Source organism: Puntigrus tetrazona, unplaced genomic scaffold (genome assembly GCF_018831695.1).
Source record: "Puntigrus tetrazona isolate hp1 unplaced genomic scaffold, ASM1883169v1 S000000095, whole genome shotgun sequence".
NCBI classification, from domain to species: domain Eukaryota; kingdom Metazoa; phylum Chordata; class Actinopteri; order Cypriniformes; family Cyprinidae; genus Puntigrus; species Puntigrus tetrazona.
The window spans coordinates 453254-471344 of record NW_025047772.1 but is presented as its reverse complement, the minus strand read 5'-3'; the positions used below and the strand labels follow the sequence as shown (position 1 = coordinate 471344).

Here is an 18091-nt window from a genome sequence, read left to right as displayed (position 1 = left end):
ATATCTTTTAAGTATTATATTTGTGCAAGCAATATATTGTCCAAAAGAATGCTAGTTTAACAGTGAAACTGGTCAGCTAACGCTCCTGGCCTAAGTGTCTGCGTGGCAGAGGGAGTAATAAGCAAGCTGCATGCTTGGGAGTTGAGAGGGTCAGGGGTCATGTATGTCTCCTTCAGGTTCTATAGGCTTCACAGATGGAATGAGGAGGTCAGCTTTTCCGGAAAAGAGGATACAAATAATAAATGGGCAATTGAGCCTGATAACTCGAGGGGTGTGAACTGAAGAGAGATTTTGACGATAAATATTGAGAACTGCTGGAGTGTGGACACACTCTTTGTGTGAATGAACTCCAGCAGCTGGATGTTTGTATCATATGCATCTGCTCTAATAAATGATTTGGAATATAATGCTCCCAGGAGCTCTGGAAAATATTTAACATTATTCAAGCAGTTTAACATCGAATTGGTGCACGCTCCTGTGTGAGGTGTGCCGCCCTGATTCAGCTCCATCCCCAAGAAAAGAGATCCTCTGTGCTGGACAGAGTTTGGTTTTCTCCTGGCTGATCCGAAACCCCATCCGGGCTGGAGGTGCTAGTGGCACCAGATCCCTGTGTTCGCATTAACTGAGCCTGGACTGGAGCCAGAATGAGCTAAATATTCAGTTGGTTGAGGATGCAAACGCCTTTGCTCTCTCAGTGCGGAGTAAGGCACCGGCGCCATTTGTGATGGCTGAGAAGTGCGGGCCATCGCAGCTGGGTAGGAGGCAGCAGCTGCACGCGAGGCAGGATGTTTCTTCTCAATCACCTCAGTCTGCTTTCTGGGCAGCGGAGAACTGCTGGGCAAAGTTCTCCACAGTCGCCGCTGAAGAGAGCCGGTCTGGGCATTCAAGGAACGTGGTCTTGTCTACTTCTCACAAGATAGCGCTGGGACTCAGGACACAGCCACAGATGGAGTTCCTGACCTCACCGTGAGTGGCCATGACACACCTCTGCAGATCAAGCGCTTGTGACCTTCGCCGCTCAGGCGCGAGGTCCATTACGATTACAGAGTTCTTTCAGAACTTCTCGGGTCAGCGACCACCCCGGGCAGATCCTTCCAGTGCCTTGGCCTGATGAACTCCGTGCATCAACGCCTAAAGCTTGTACCGCAGACGCAGCTTGATCGCGGTATACCTCTGGCTGCGCTTGCTGTCAAGGGGGTGGTGGAAGGAGGAGCCACTGTGGGCAGTTTCTATGCAGTGAAAGGTGTCCTCTACATCCCTGTAAGCTCCCTCATGCACTTCCGGGAAGAAAGGTACCAGGGTGGGGCCCTGGAGAACCAGCCGAGCCACCCTCTAAGTACTCAATCATCCAGCCTCGTGGCCTGGGCAAGCATAGCCACCATTTCTGTATCCAGCACAGTCAACGCCTGGTAGATGCCGAGCAAACTGGATTCTTCACTTCCAGAAATGTCTGGCTCACCTTCCTTGACTTCCTGATCAACAGGTGGAGGCCCAAGAGGGTACAGCTGATACCCCACGTGAGGGTCCAGACTGCCCCTTTGCAGCTCCACTGCTGGTTGCAGAGTTTAAGCATTGTGTCACAAACTCCAAATGGACCTCACCTGTCTGCAGCCAGGATAGTTAGAACCAAGTGCTCGAGCAAAACACAAGCTCCGCCCCTTTTTTTTCAAGGTGACAGAGCTCCGCCTATCACCCGAGAGATGACCACACTTCCGGGCAAGGAGATGATTCATCCACAACTGTCACCTCAGTAGGCAACAGGGGATAGCCGCCTGGGCGCACAAACAGGGGGTAGTGCAGCCTGGATTGTGGCAATCCACTCGACGCAGAGAAATGACTCTCCGCTGAAACACCGTATCTAACACTCTGGGAGACTGCCTTTTTTTGGAGCAGAACAGTCACGCCTCGGCCCTGCTTAAAAAGCTGAATACGCGCTGCACCAGCTTGTTTATTTATACACGCCGCTGTGATCACTGAGGTGCAGCTGGGATGCAACGAGCGCATGCTAATCTTCAAATGGCTCATTTAGATAAACTCAAGTGAGATTGGTTCCTCAAAGCGAGATTTCACTCCGCTGTCATCCACGTGACTTGGAGGACTGATCGAAACAGAAACATATTTATATTACCAGTTTTCATTAAAAATACATATAATTTTTTTCTATTATTATAAATATTAATATTATTACATACTACATTTTAATATTGATGTATTATTTCTTTTAGTATTTCAATTATTGAAATAAAAGCAGATGCAAATATGCTAGCTGAAGTAATGTTTGCATTATGTCTAAATTAATAACTTGTTTATATCAAGACAAATATATTTAAACAATTGTAGGATTTTGGGGTATAAATGTGTACTGTGACACATTTAAATAGAGTTCTAGACAGCTTCTCTCACTTACTGAAAGATATTATTTTTATACAACTTTACTGGGTCATTAAAATATATTTTATTGTAAATGCTGTGATGACATATTTTGGTGTCCGGCTAATTTCAGTCTCGTGAGGAATCGACTCTATCTATGATACAAACTTCAATGAAATTCTGATCTAAAAGTTGATTTGTTATTATTTTCTGCACAAAAACGTTATTATTAATATGAACAACTTCTCACACACACACACACACACACACACACACAGGACAATACTACACAGCTGTAGTGATTGCTGTGCTATTAATGCCTGTTATTGTGTTCAGATGAGTGTTTTTTTCATGACTGATCCAAACACAGCACACACTGATCTCATTCTGTCTGAGAACAACAGAGAGGTATCCGATCATCCAGACAGATTTGATGTGTATCATCAGTGTTGTGTAGAGAGTGTGTGTGGACGCTAGTTACTGGGAGACTGAGGAGTGGAGGTGTGGAGATACCAGTGCCATATAAGAACATCAGCAGGAAGAGACTGTAAAGAGGTGTGTTTGAGCCACGATCAGTCCTGGAGTTCTGATCTGCTCCTCTCACGGATACTACCATCCAGAGCTACACAAGATAACACACCACCGATCTCTGTGAAGCCCATCATCAGAAGAAGAAGAACAGGAGAGTATGAAGATATTCACAGAGTAGGAGGTATGTGATGAGAGCGCAGGAACCCTTGTCCTTCTTCAGCCGCTCCTGACACAACGAGACTCATCCTGGCTGCAGTCCAGACCACATTCACTGGGCCAACACCTGTCCTGGGTTTAGAGTTTATTCTGGATCATCAGTGAACTGTGCTGGATAAACTGGTGAAGAGATCGATGAGATCACCCATAATACTTTTTGACTGCATGATGAATCAGTAACAGTGAGTGGCTAAGAAAAATCACTCTGACCCCCACATCCAGCACTCCATCTTCGAACTGTTGCCGCCTGGTCGACGCTACAGAGCACTGAGTACCAGGACAGCCGCACACAGGAACAGTTTCTTCCCACAGGCAGTCCGTATCGCGAACACTTAAGGACACTTATTTATTTAACATACAGATTTGCACATAACACTGCACAAACATAATTCCTGTTTACACTTCATGTTTACAGTATATATATATAATTTTTTTTTTTTTTTTTTTTTGCTGTTTTGGTACATTTTTATATTCTGTATCTTGTATAAAGTATGGTTCTTTTTTTATTATTATCTGTCTTGTCTTGTTATGCGTGTTGCAATTAATAGAGTTTCTATCACTAAAATAAATTCTAGCTCATTAGGAATAAGGCATTATATATCATGTGTCTTGTGAGAACTGGCTCTGCCAGGCTTTCGATCAGATGTGGATTGGCTAAATACTTGCCCAGCACACTGTTATGTACGAATTTATCCCAGGTATATGATTTTGCGTGGTTACAATATCACAGATTATGGTTAAATAACCAAAAATAAGATCATCGTTAAATAAGTTAATATTTAAATATCATAAATCAAATTAGGCTACATTTATGTTAATATGAAATACTGTTAGCACATCAGATATAATCACAATTTCTATACATTATAGTAAAAAGACTTTCAAAAAGAAAATGTTAAACTATAAATTTAAAAAGTTTTAAAAATGTAACAATATAATAACTTCAGGAAGTAATTGGAGCAGAAAAAAACAATGATATCCGCATTAGGCGTGGTTGTAGTATCACCGTCTTAAAGGATATAACAAAAAATTATTCTTTTAATGCAGGAACTCCAGCATCAACACATATAGAACATTTAATATGTTAAGCGGACCGCTGAGGAGAACGCAACAGACAGGGTGTAAAAGCACAGGGACATAATTGGGAGAACAAAAAACAGGTGAGCAAGCACTTAGGTGAGGTCTCAATTAACTAACAATCACAACATCGAGGGCAGGAACAAGAAGGAAAATTTTTTGGAAACATTTAAAAATACATGGTTACTTTCGCTCTTGAAATCCTGACAAGCAATCTTTGTTTGTGCTTGCCAGATTTTCCAGTAGGCTACACTCATAATTGACAGCACTCTGTCTGCAGCAGGTATTGTCAGCAGCAATGCAGCACAATACAAGTGAAATCCAAAACCGAAAGTATTTCTGTCAGGTTTCTTCTGTGGTTCAATCATGTGCACAAGCAGAAGACTTTCTGTTTCTGCTTGACCTGACTGGGACTTCCAAGTCACGATTTTGACAGTAAGATTCGCATTTATAACATATATGCATAAATTTACACATAGAAAAATGAGCCATACATACATTTTATACATACAGATGAGGCTGTGGATAAATGTGTGGACAAAATGTTTATGTGGTACTGTTGTTAGAAGGAGATCACAATTAATGGAAGAGAAAATATCACAGCATAAAATGTGCATTTGTTATTCATTTTGCTGAACAAGTCTGTTTGATAGGCTGGGAAAAGACTAGAACTAATTAGTGAAGTTAGAGATATAACTACATGTAACTATAATTTGTTTGATGTTCTAAATATTGCTTGAACCTGTAGATGCTGTTAAAAAGAGTTTTCTGTTCTTTTCAAACTCAGTTCTGCGTACGAGGGCAAGAGATGACAGATGAACTCATTGCATTAGAGTCGGACCTCATCGGAAGTTCATGAGGACATGGAAGAACTGTCGCACCTGAGTTTGTGTGTCACTGTTGCTACGATGTCCTCAGAGATCCTACTACGCTTAACTGTGGCCATAGTTTTTGTCGCCATTGTCTGGCAGAATGGTTGCATTCCTCTCAACGGAACGAGTGTCCAGAATGCAGAGAGAGGTGGCAGGGCTTTCCCAGAATTAACATCCCTCTTCGGTGAGAGAACCATTGCTGTCTATGACCCGTTTTACACTAAAATGCTTAACTTTTGCTATGGCTATGCATTGCACTACTTCAGCATTGTCAAGGTCTAAAATGGAGACTTTTGAAAACACAATGGAATCCATTTACGCTTGAAAACTCTGGGGTCACGTTCGGCGTGAACGGAGCAAAACAAAGACTTAAAAACGATGTTTCACTCTGTGTATCCTTGACCGTGTAAACAATAACATTGTGCTTATTTTTGTACCCATAGATATGCTCATTGATATCCATTAGATAGCTCCAAGCACGTAGATGCTCCGCAATCTAATTCTGGAATTCTACCTATACATATCTATGGATGTACCTGCATAAATAGTCATGTGACATGCGTTTTAGGTTGTGAAGTGTAGATGGTCGTAGTTTCTGAAACACAGCTGTAGACAAGGAGCGTTTTTCAATCCAAAATGTTCACCCTTAAAGATACATTAATGTAAACCCTTATATTTCTTCCATTATTATGTGGCCAGTGAACATTAAGTTTGCTCTGCCTGCTGCGTTTATTTTCTCTGCTTTGCATCCTGGAAAATGAATTCAATGCAATCCAGAGATCAACCAAAGTAAAGCAAAAAACATTCCGATTTTTTGGTTGGTACTTACTGGTACTTATAAAAATCCCATAAAAGACCAGTTAACTACTGCTGTATGACAGACGCTGACATTAAATCCAGACTAGATGGTTATATTTTTGGTCGCATTATGTGGTTCTAGGATTTCTTCTTTAGGGGCACTTAGCCTTCAGAGAGACCATTAGATACAATACAAAATGACCTAAATAAACATTTTTTCACAAATTTTACTGTGCTTATGAAAACTGTATTACTGCATGAAATAGTTACCTTACCAACAATTCTTGGTTCCCAGCATTATTCTAGCATTAGAATAATGTTATTCCGACCTTTTTACTCCTATATGATCATCCACTGTATGTCAGTAATCACTCCAGCACACACAACCCAGTATCCAATATTTTCTTAGCAGTTTTTAAGATGTAACCAAATGTGTTTACTTGAATACTCATCGAGCCAGCCATTGTGACATAATATTTTGTGTATTTAAGTATTTAATAGCTGATCTCGTAAAAGTTATCTCTTTGACCATCATCTTGGTCTGCTATCTGCTCCAAAATTGACAATCTCCTTCCTGAGTTGGAATTATCAATGTGTTCCCTTGAGTTAATGTTACAAGCTGTTCTGTGACAGAGTCTGTGGGATCTGCTTGCCCACCGATGTTATCTGGTGCTAGGGTCATGACATCCTGTTGTCCTGGGCGTCTTTGTGAAAAGAATGCAAAACCATAGTCCATGGATATGTACTGTTTAATGCTAATTCATAATTTAATATGGCATGTGCATGTCCTAGGGATGCAGCGGAGAAGAAGTTTCCAGATAAGATAAAGAGACGGAGGACGGCTCTCAGAGTGACCAACGGTTCCATTATTTTCTCCAGATATTCCAAAAGTATGGGCAGGTACTGAAGCAACAAATTCCTGTATCACAAGGCCTAGAACAAGCTATACAATACAGCTTTTGTTCTGGAGTCATGGTGGCATTGATGTGCATGGGGGTAAGATGCACTTTTTCTTATACGCACTCAATTGAATGGGGTTGGCAGTGTGCACAGACATAACATCTTGTGAATGTTTCTAGGTTATATTGTTTCGATATTGCTGGGTCAGCACTGAATCCGATTATGACATCTTGGTTCAGAAGCCAATCAACAGGTGGAAACCCCATGATGTCATTCTGTGGGTGGAGCATCTGGGTCCTGGAGCAATCAGTACAGAGAAACGTTCCACAAAGCACAAATTAATGGAAGGTGGGCACCATCCACACAAAAACACACACATACACACAGAAATACAATTCAATGTTTTTCATTTTAGTGTCATGGTTTTATTAGTTACCTGAAAAAAAATGTTTTTGTTCATGTGTTTAGAATTTTTACATGTAAAAGGTGATGGCTCAAATTTGAGAATGGAAATTGAATTATGAAATTATTATGAAAAACTATATAAAAGGACATCTGCAATGTACAGAACAAAAGTACAAGAGTTCCTTAATACATTAGATTTTCCTCTATCTGCGATTTATAAAATTAAATCACACTAACTAATAAAACTAAACTGCAGAAATTACCACTGAGGTACAAAAAGCCACTAGAAAAGTTTGGTTTAATAACAAATCTACCTAATGTCTAAAAAAATCTATATATCAAATGCAACTGCTAGAGTGAAAGTAAATGGGTCTCTATCGCAAATATTTTGCCTTGAAGGGAACTAGGCAGTGTTGCTGTCTTAGTCCTTCTTTCTTCGCCATCTATATAGAACCACTGGCTCATATAATTAGACAGCACTTGTTGATACCAGGGTGGAGAGCAATGGTATGTCATGGTGTGGTTTAGAGCAAAGGAGCGCTTGAGCGAGAATATAAAATAAACAAGTTTAATCATACACATATACAGGATAATTACCTCGGGCAGGTAGGCAAACGGGCAGACAAGCAAATGAACTAAACCCACGTAAAAACAGATGAGATCGGACAAACAGAACTGAAAACACAGGACTTAAATACACAACGTAAATACTTAATAAATAAGACACAGGTGAAAACACTAAGACAATTAACTAAAGTAGGTCACACAGAATACATGGCACACAACAAAACAACAACAAAAAGGAGTCCACGTGTAACAGGTATAGAATGTAAAATTAGACTAAAAAATAAAAAAAAGACTTATCTGCACCTAAGAAACATTTTACAAACCTTATGCAATTGTTAGAGGAATTTAAATTATATGCTGCATATATATTAAATGTAACAAAACCCCAAATTCTTATGTTTAATTGTAAAACAAACACTAAACTACTTAAACTAAACAAATTGTATCGGGCCAATTACGATCAATTACTAATAATATTTAGAGTGATAGTGAGAAATTGCAGAGAGAATATTAAGAAAGATTGTAAGAGGTTCCCCCAGCAACCAACTGATAACACTGATAATGACTGGCTGTCACAAGTGTTGTTGTGGGCGCCATTTTGCGAACATTGCCTGGTCCCGTGGAGTCATGTTACTCCTGATTAGATTCATGAAGATCAACAGTGACTTTACTTGATTCGTGAAGGTTAACTGTGACTTGACTAGACTTACAAAGTTCAGCTATGACTTCACAAGGTGTTCTTGTGGCCGCCATTTTGTGAACATGCCTTGTCGCGTTCTTGCCTGTTGGATCCTGTTGTGGCCCGAATATTTGATGTGCGGATCCTTTGCAAGCTTTTTATTTTGGAAGACGTGGTCTAGGTTGAGGAAAATTAACATACCCAGCTATTCCTCAGACAGGGGCAAACTGAGTAAGAAATGTGCAAGACAAAGCTAAGCAACTTAATCCAAATGTATAAATCCAGGGGCAAGTTGCACACAGACAAAAACAAGATAAACTCTAGCAAGAAATGGAAATGGATGAAATGTGACTGGCGCAACAAACTAGAAAAATCCAGACTCTATATTTAGACAGAGAGGCCTCCCACAACTGGTAGACTAGGATTCAGTGGATAATTACATGAGTTGAAACCTTAAATCTACTGCCATCTTCCACAAGTGCTGCCATTACATTATCTAGTAGGGATGCGTAGGTTCAAACAATCCTCATGAGCATTTCATAAGCCAGCAGGTGTCACTACATTCATTATTGTATGTGTTTTTGTTTGTTTTAGTTTCTGGCTCCATCTCAGGGATGTAAAGAATCAGTTCGCTTTTCCGCTTTCATGTTAAGAATCCATCGCACAGACAGGTCATTCTGGAGGAAACTGGAAAATCAAAGACTAAGGCAAGCCAAACTACTCCTAAAACCTCTGGGAGTAAGGCAAGGTGGTTCTGTGGGTTTTTCTGGTACTACGTATTTCATTCCATGAAGAGCTCAGTCAACAGTTGTGCGTATTTCTAGTCACTTCATTACCTTTCCTGCTCCTGCCTGTTTGCTAAACCACAGCTGAGTTCCCAATTACTAACAATGTGACTTGCAAGTAATTTGAAGCTTACAGGCGGTAGGAGTAATGTTTCTTCCTGTGCCACAGTTAATTTAGCCTAGTAGCCCTTTACTCAGCTGGCTCTGACTTTCTTTGGAGCCATTGAGCAAATTGTCCTGCCTCAGCCTCAGTGTGGAGTTTTTAATTTTCCCATTTGATGAAACTTCAACATCATTTGTAAATGCCATTGAGAATGAAAGAAAAGAATGAAACTGTGCATCAGTTGTATATGTGTGTGTGTGCACCTGGCATTCATCACGTTATGGGAATCAAATGTTTCTACAAAGATGGTGTATACCAGTAAATTTTGACCACGCGGGAAACATTTTTCGCCCCTATGAGAAAAACAAGCTTAAAAATTCAGATGCAGATTGACACGCCTGCCATAAATCCTCTACGCTTGGAAGGTAACATTCAAATTTGGTCACCATATCAAAATTTTTAAAGAGGCCACCAACACATCAGAATTAGTTATTTGGATAATAACTTTTTATAATTGTACTTTCAATAATTCTCTTTCCCGGTCAAGGCTGCAAATTTAGGAAAATCGCTGTTCCTCCAGTTTGGCCTGAGAGAGAGAATTTCCACGCCACTACTTCTCTACTTGTACCTGTTTGATTATGAAGACACCTTTCCACTACCCTTCATACACACCTGCTGTCCCTGCATACATAACCTAATGCAATGCAGGATATCCCACCTGACCACGCATTTGGTGTGTGTTTGAAATCTCTCCACTGTGAACTTACAACAGTTTTAATATGCGAACAGGAAGTAACTGTGTGTTTATAGTAGGAGCTGCCAACGTCAGTGGGTGGAGTTTCGTGTGAAGGTTTTGTCTGATGCCCTATCTGCTGCACTGGTTGACTTTGCTTGGCAATGGCTGAGCGCTCATTGCTGGATATCATGGATTGTGATTGGTAATTCCATGGTGATGTCAGTAATGGAGTATGTTTATGTCTGACACTGTGGAGAAGAAGACAGATGAGGTACACATATAATTATTCTATATACAGTACATAATGTGCATACAGCAAATACTGTGTAGTTATATGTTGGTGATTAGGATTTGATCACGGTACTTGTTTTTGTGTGTTTGTGTGTATATTTCAGAACTCTTCCTAAGACGATTCTTCAGAAGACGCTCAATATGTTCTTCGCAGTTGCTGTGGCCCCTGATGCCTCAGTTCTTCTGTGACTTTGAATTTACTGTTGGACTCTCTTTTTCAGCTCGCTCATTTATATCTCTGTTCGAAACCTTTTCTTAAGCTGGCACAGGAATAAAGACCTAAATATCGTTACAGATTTTTTTCTTACAACAGCACAATTACTATTTCTGTTCCAAAATACACATGCTTGAATGTAATGCATCTCTATTTAGAAATCTTTTTAAAGCAGGTACAGCAATAAACATCTAAACAAATTACATTTATTTTTACTCTTTTACTCTTTTAAGAGTCAGAAAATGTTATACTACTACAGTACAATTGCTATTTCTATTACAAAATACACTTGCTTGAATGTAATAAGATTCATTATTAAGCTTCACAGCAATTAAGTGTTTTCATTGTTTTAGATCTAAGCACAGCATTGGACACAGTCGATCATGCTGCTTGCACTGTTTTAAATTGACTCAAATCTACACTTTTAGGACAGATACAATTTGTTTCCTGGATGGATGCCGTTCTGAAGTTGGTTCATTCAGTTAATTTTGGTGTTCCACAGGGTTCCATTATGAGCCCCCTACTTTTTAGTATGTACATCTATCCTCTTGGTCAGTTTCTTTAGAATTCCTGGGTCTTAAGTTTAATTTTTTCCAAAAAAATAAAATAATGCTAAGCCTGGTGATACTACAGCTATTGGACTGTTAGAGTTTCAAAGATAAAAAAATATGGATGTCCCTAAACTTAATTGTCTTAATAGTGAAAGACAGAGGTAATGCTATTTGGCACTCCACATTAGCATAAACAGTTGATGGTACAACTTTAGATTTGCTAAATTAAAAAAAACTAGGTGATATCTGGCACCAATCCAACATTTGATCCCCATGTTCTAAAACACAGTGAAAATTTATTTCTGCATTGTGTTTTTTAAAACCAACGTCATTGCACCAAGATATTTTGGAGCACTTTATGCTTACTTCTGCTGAGCAGCATTTTAAAGATGCTGATGATGAGAAGATACCTGTCCTACTTATCTGGCAACCTAAATGGCCAGCAATGGCCCCAAATTCAAGTAATGTCTCATTGATCTCTTGGTTTCTGCAGTGGAATATCATACTGAGCATTTCACCTTTTTACAGAGAATTTCTGTAGTGAGAAACATAATGCTTGAAGACTGTGTGCAGGCACCCTACAAGTCTGACAAGTGCAAGGTGATCCTGAAAATGTTAAGACTGTTTTCAGAGAAGATGTCCCATCACAGCAAAGGTATTTGACTATCTTGAGGATCTACAGATGAAGTTTGTGGCAAACAAAGAGCTCTGTGATGAGGTGTGTAGTCAGTACTTCTGTAAGCTGGGTCCAAAGCACTTTGAGCATCTGTGAGTGGGGAATGTCGATCTTGACACTTTTGGGTTGGTCTTCAGGATAGGCTTGCTGTGCTGAGCAAACTAGCTCCCACGCTACAAAGAGGCAGTTTCCAACTCCTCTTATATGATCCTCATCTGCAAACTTGTTTTTTCCAATCAAAGGTGCTCCTCTACAAGCAGTAACTTCTGAAGGTCTTTCTGTATTACAATCAGAAAGCAAAAAACTTATAATCTGATAATGTTTGCAAATATGGCCTTCCAAAATGTGTGTAGCTCCAGCATACATGTAAATATATTAGGATGGCAAAAATGATTGTGTTGGGGCTTTTTTTTATGATAAAGCTTTGGTTTTTTTGAACAGGAATTATTGGTTATTATTGTTTTGTTTTTTTTTCTCAGGTACATTACCACACCTGCTGTTATTGTTTAGTGGTTTTAAAAGTCAAAATCATTTAAAATACAAAAATACTTAATGTATGAAATTGATTTACATGCAGTGTGTTAATCACTTATAAACCCTGAATGGTGTAAGCTCCTCGGTTCTTGAGCAAGCTCTTCCCACACGAAACTCTGACCGTTTGATTATATTTAGATTAACAAGAAAAATCAAACTTTTTTTTTACCTCTGTCCCTAAGCAAATGTTACTTAAATGTTAGTGTTGCTTGAAAAATATATAGTTACATACATTTGTTAGAGGTCATTTTCAACACGCACAGTTATAAAACTCCACGAAATTCTCGGAGGTGCTCGTTTGCTCTTTTCTTTTATTTTAGTCGCGACCAGGACTTTTTATTTTTGACGCGGGTTAAGTTCGTCATAAAGCTGCGCTGCGTCTGTGTTTCAGCCGAAGAAAGGTTTATTGTTTTAATCATTTAACGCCTTTAAATCGATACACTGTACTTTATAGCTTCTACGCAAAGTAAAGTTAATTAACTGTTACTGAATGTGAATCGTAATCGTTTTCCGACGTTCTGAACGCCACTGTTTTGAGTGGAAGAAGGCACATTATTTTGTTCCCTATTTATTGGATCACATCGTAAACACTGATTCGTTCAGTGGATCGATTTTAAACTCAACCGATTCACAAATGATTCAGTTGAGTCACTCCGAATCGCTTTCTGACGAGACAAATAACAACAACGAAAACAAACAACTTTTACAAACAATAGCAGTTTTATATTTCTAAGCAATATGAATATCTAATATCAAATACCTCATTTTTTAATTAAAACTAAGTGGTGGTTATTAGTTTGCATATTTATTGCATATTATTTATTTTTTCATTTTCAACAGGACACAGTGTTTGAACACACAGGAAAACTCTTGAAGGCAAACAATTGCAGAGATGGAGTTTATTAAAGAGGAGAGTGAAGACGTGAAGATCGGAAGAAGCGTTCAGCGCCAAACAAGAGGATACCGAGGAACCAACAACTATACCATTTATTAAAAGAGGAGAGTGAAGACGTGAAGATCAAGAAACACAAGTCAAACATGAAGATACAGACAGACAAACAAATATATCCTTTGTTAAAGAAGAGAGTGAAGGCGTGAAGATTGAAGAAACGTTTAGAGTCAAACATGAAGATACTGAAAGAACAAATAGGTCGTTTTTCATTCTCGAAGCTGAACTATTTTGTTTTGTTTTCGCACACTTTTCTCTCATTTTTAGCCCTAAATAAAAGAAGGCAGTAGCCTACCCTTTTCTCTTCAAACTCTTGTAGGATTTCTGCATCTATACTCGGATATTAATGCAATTGTTTTAAATTGAATTAAATCAAGAATTAGCAAAGTTGTGATTTTTATTTTAACATTCTCCAAAACGATTTATGATTTTGTAATATGATAAAAAAATAAAACATACTGAGATAGACTGGTTTAAAGTCAGTTGAAAAGCAAATTTTCTGACGGTTTCTTCCACTTTTTGTTTAATACGCACTACTGTATTAATAAATCGCAGTATAGGCATTTATATTTGATATATTCTTTAAAATAAGAACAGATGCAAGACAAATAGCCAAAAATACATCGTGTGGGCGTGTGGCAAAATGATAGATAATCAAGTCAAAAATCATTTGGATATAAAGTAAAGATCGTGTTTTTATGAAGTTATTTTGTGAATGCGCTACCATGAATACGTCAAAGCGTATTTTTGATCGATAATATACTGCTAAGAACTTGACTTGAATGGCTTTAAAATAGTTGTATCAGAGATAAACTATACAAGCATGAAATAGAGCGGTCCTAACACTGAGCCCTGTGGCACTCAGTGTACTTCTGTTTGATTAGGTCTCTTATTTTACGTAAGCAAAGTAGGGGAAGTCCGTTACTTAGGCGCCAACCATGCTGCGCCTCGTTCACAGAAGCACAAGGAGGAACGGATTTGTAAGATTAAGAAGCAAATAATCTAATTTGAGATCTTCCCAGTTCTCGAGGAGGCGTGAAGCTATGCGGTATCGATCTGGTGTCTGTTATTTGAATTCGTCTCTCGTTTGCTTTTAGGCCAGATGCCAGGGAAAGAGGAGAGCCGAGAACTTACTGGAATGGAAAGCGAAGAAGGCCTCTTTAAAAGCACGGAGACAAGCCTTATACCTGCGAAGAGTCGCGGAAAGACTTTCGGGTCAGAAAGAATCCTGACTCAGCACTTTCGAGAGTTCATAGCGGAGAGAAGCCTTTCGCCTGCCAGCAATGCGGAAAGAGTTTACCGAAAGGAAATCTTGTAGCCCACATGCGAAGATCCACAGCGGAGAGGCCTTTACGCCTGCCCCGAGCGCGCGGAAAGCGCCTGAGCAACCCAACCTCAAAACCGCACGGCAGGAAGCCACCACGGCGAGAAAAGCCGTACACCCGCGAGCTCCGCGCAATGGCTTCACCGAAGCGGAAGTCTTAAGAAGCACGTGATGAGAATCCACGCCGAGAAGCGGTCCCTTACGCCGTCCTCAGTCGCGAACGGCCTTCGCAAGCAAAGTATGCTTCAATACCCACGAAGACTCACTTGAGATCGCGGTTTTATATGTCTTTGGCGTGGAAGGAGTTTCTCGGGCAGGAAAAATCGTGAACGCCACGTTAAGTGAAGCCTTTTAGGATAAGCGCTTTGGATCGAAAACAACTGAAGGAGACAAAAGCAGCAGTTCACCCAAAACGGAGAGCTTGATCTGGTATAGTCTAGCTTTTGTACAAAGTCAACATTTCCTTTACTTTTTCTCTCTAGTTCTTGCATGTTTAGTTCTTTTTCTTCGAGAAAGCTGAGACAAATGTGTAAGTAGGGAGAGGATTGAGATATCACCGAGATATTAAAGTCTGCTCGCAGAATAGAGTAAAGAAGGTATTGATCAGCGTTTAATTATTAGGTTTAGGTTGATTTAACCTCATTCTTCAGGACAAATGTAAAAAATGTGCAAAAATGGCCTTTAAAAAATAAATAAATCTCTTGCAAATGTGTAGGACTCAATAAATCCTAAACGGTAATTCTGAAGTGTAATGTTTTTCTTTTATTCTTCTGAACATACTACAAATCAATTTAGTTTTAGGATTAGATATTGTGTGTACGGGCACTGTCCGTGGTACTGAACCTAACACTAACGTGTCCATTTAATTTGCTTAATTTTAATTTTTAAATCAATTGATTTGAAGAGTTTTTCAAAAGAGACAAAAGAACGGCGTTGTTTAGTATATTTCACTGTAATTGGGCATCTGAAGAAGAAAAAACTAAAATGCAGACAATTTGTTTTTCTGCTGTTCTTTAATAGAAAAATAGAAATAGAAATACCCTCCTACTGTTACTAAAAGAGTTAGAGAATGCTAAAAATTATTTTGGTAATGACCAATACTGTTAGTTTGCGAGCAGTCTTTAGTAATAATGCTAAATTAATTTAATGAATTTATTAAACACTCTCTAAACACAATCTCTACATAAAAATAGTTAATAATAATACAGTGTGCGCTAGATGTTGACTTAAACCTAAATGTAACTTTTTCAACAACAGATATTTCAGCACATTGAATGTTTATTGAGTTGAGTATTGTTCTGGGAAACGCTTCAAGAAAATCTGGACCAAAGTTGGAGAAACCAAGCGATATAATGGATTCTCCATGTAATACGTTTTTTCACAGTGTTAACTCTGGTTAATGTCCGTTATCCATCGAATGTGCCAGTAAACGTGTTTTCCTTCCCTTCTTGTTCTTCTCTGTCTTGTGGGGTGATTCAGAACTGGAAGCCTGGAAAGAGCTAGAAAGTTTTGGTGTAGTGCTTTTCAATAGACATTACTTCAGACCAACTGGAAATCACAAACATCTGGAACAAAGAACCGAATGCTGTGAGGAAATCTCAAGGTTCAGCTCTGCCCATCGTGAGGCACTGAAGACATTAAATGCGTTTAATGCATTTCAGCGTAGTAGTGGTATTTCCAAACATTGCAGAAGGGAAGGAAACAAAGTTTTAGAAAACACAAGGCCATATAAATCTATATAAAAACATAATTCTGCATTTACAATTACAGTAATGTGACTAAATGTAATTTGTTACTTTCCACCTCTGCACTTAGTATTGTTAGCAAATGTTTACAGTATGGGTCATTTAACATCTTTACTGTTGTTATTTCATAGAAGGAAGTGTTTTTTCGTGCAAATCTGAATCAAGAATCTCCAGACAGATATAGTAACTCATGTTTATTTAAAAACTGGGCAAATGGCTACTTTAAAACATGAACAATCAACAGTTAAGTCTGCATCATGAGGGGTTGCGAGAAATACAAAACAAATAAAACAAATTGGTTAACTTTACAGAGACAGTGGCAGCTAAATTAGAATATGCTTACAGTAGGGTACAGCAAAGCAAATAATGATGGGACTCATAAGGACATCTGAATATACGAGTTCACGTTCAGAGAAGCGCTGGGTCTGCGATCAGTTCTGTAGGCAAAAAGACTTTTGAGCCATGCGATGTAACCAGTAACACGATTCATTTCTGACAATATTTTTGGTTTTATAAAACGCTGGCAAAACAAGGTAGAAATATTTTTAGTTTGATTGTACTAATGTTCAACTTTTCGATAACAACATCACCAAATGTTAGCGACACATTTCAGAAGTAGACACCAACACTGCATTGCATTTATTCCCAAATCCTTGCTTTCTTGCCATTGAGTTTTACAGCAGGAGGGCCGATTTCTTCTGTGCATGTAACTATAATTAAATGATTGTAATCTACCATCCAAATTTTGGTAACACTTTATTTTAAGGTGTCATAATACATAATACTTTTGCTAACCAAGTTGATAATTATGTGAATGTAACAGACAGCTACTGTTACACGTTACAGACTGAGTCCGTTACACAGCTACTTGCACTTAATATTCTGTCATTTAATGTAATTTGAAAGGTATATTGCTTTTATAAAATAGTTATCCCACATACTTAGTTCTTCAGAAAAAGGTTGTGGTTGCCGAACACACGGACAACAAAGAGAGGTGTATGTTTGTAGAGCGGTTTAAAAATGTGGCTCAACCAATCAGAATCAAGAACCGAACAGTTTTATATTCGTTTACTGAAACTTCACACTGAGGGGATCTGTTAAGGCCTCGATATACGTCAAAAAAAAAGTTGTTTCCGTTCTTTGTTTGAGGGCAAAAGATGCGCTTGGAAAGGCTGAGCGACTTATAATACCGTTTCCGAACATTCTGACCCTCCGGCGCTGCTGGAGGCGGGGTTTACGTTCATCTAAACATGGCTTTAAATTCTCCTTGAATGAAGAACACTAGCAGCAGCAGTATTTATTTCAAGCGGATGCATTTGGTACTTTGCTACCATCGTTTTGGAAAACTTGCATCTGATGTTTCTGTTGCTTTTGCATAACTACAAATCCACGGGCGGCCATCGACACAAAGCGCCGTTGTAATTTCTTCGTAGAGAAACTAACTGCTTTCGCTAGCAATCATACAGGTGCAGATATATCTGTGGCAGCACACTATGCATATAATGAATCGGAGACGCTGCCGCTTTGCCTGAAACAAACAGGGAAAAATAAATCCGCGTCCAAAAGAAGGTGGAGTTTCAGAACACACCCACACTAACTTACGCCTCGGTAGCTCAAAGGTGTTTAGAATTCAAAACTAACTCCCCAAAGAGTCTGCTTTACAGAAGCTCCGATTTAGTTTAAAAAGACAAGTCATTTCAGTTCAGTTCGTTTCTTCAGTTTTTCCTTTAGAGCTTCTCTCGGTTGTGAATTTCAATGTGCATGTCAA

At 39.0% G+C, this 18091-nt stretch overlaps 1 pseudogene; it reads left to right on the top strand.

Annotated features, from left to right (window-relative positions):
- The first annotated feature begins 724 nt into the window (after positions 1 to 724).
- On the top strand, positions 725 to 10285 carry LOC122332493 (annotated as a pseudogene).
- The last annotated feature ends 7806 nt before the right edge of the window (positions 10286 to 18091 follow it).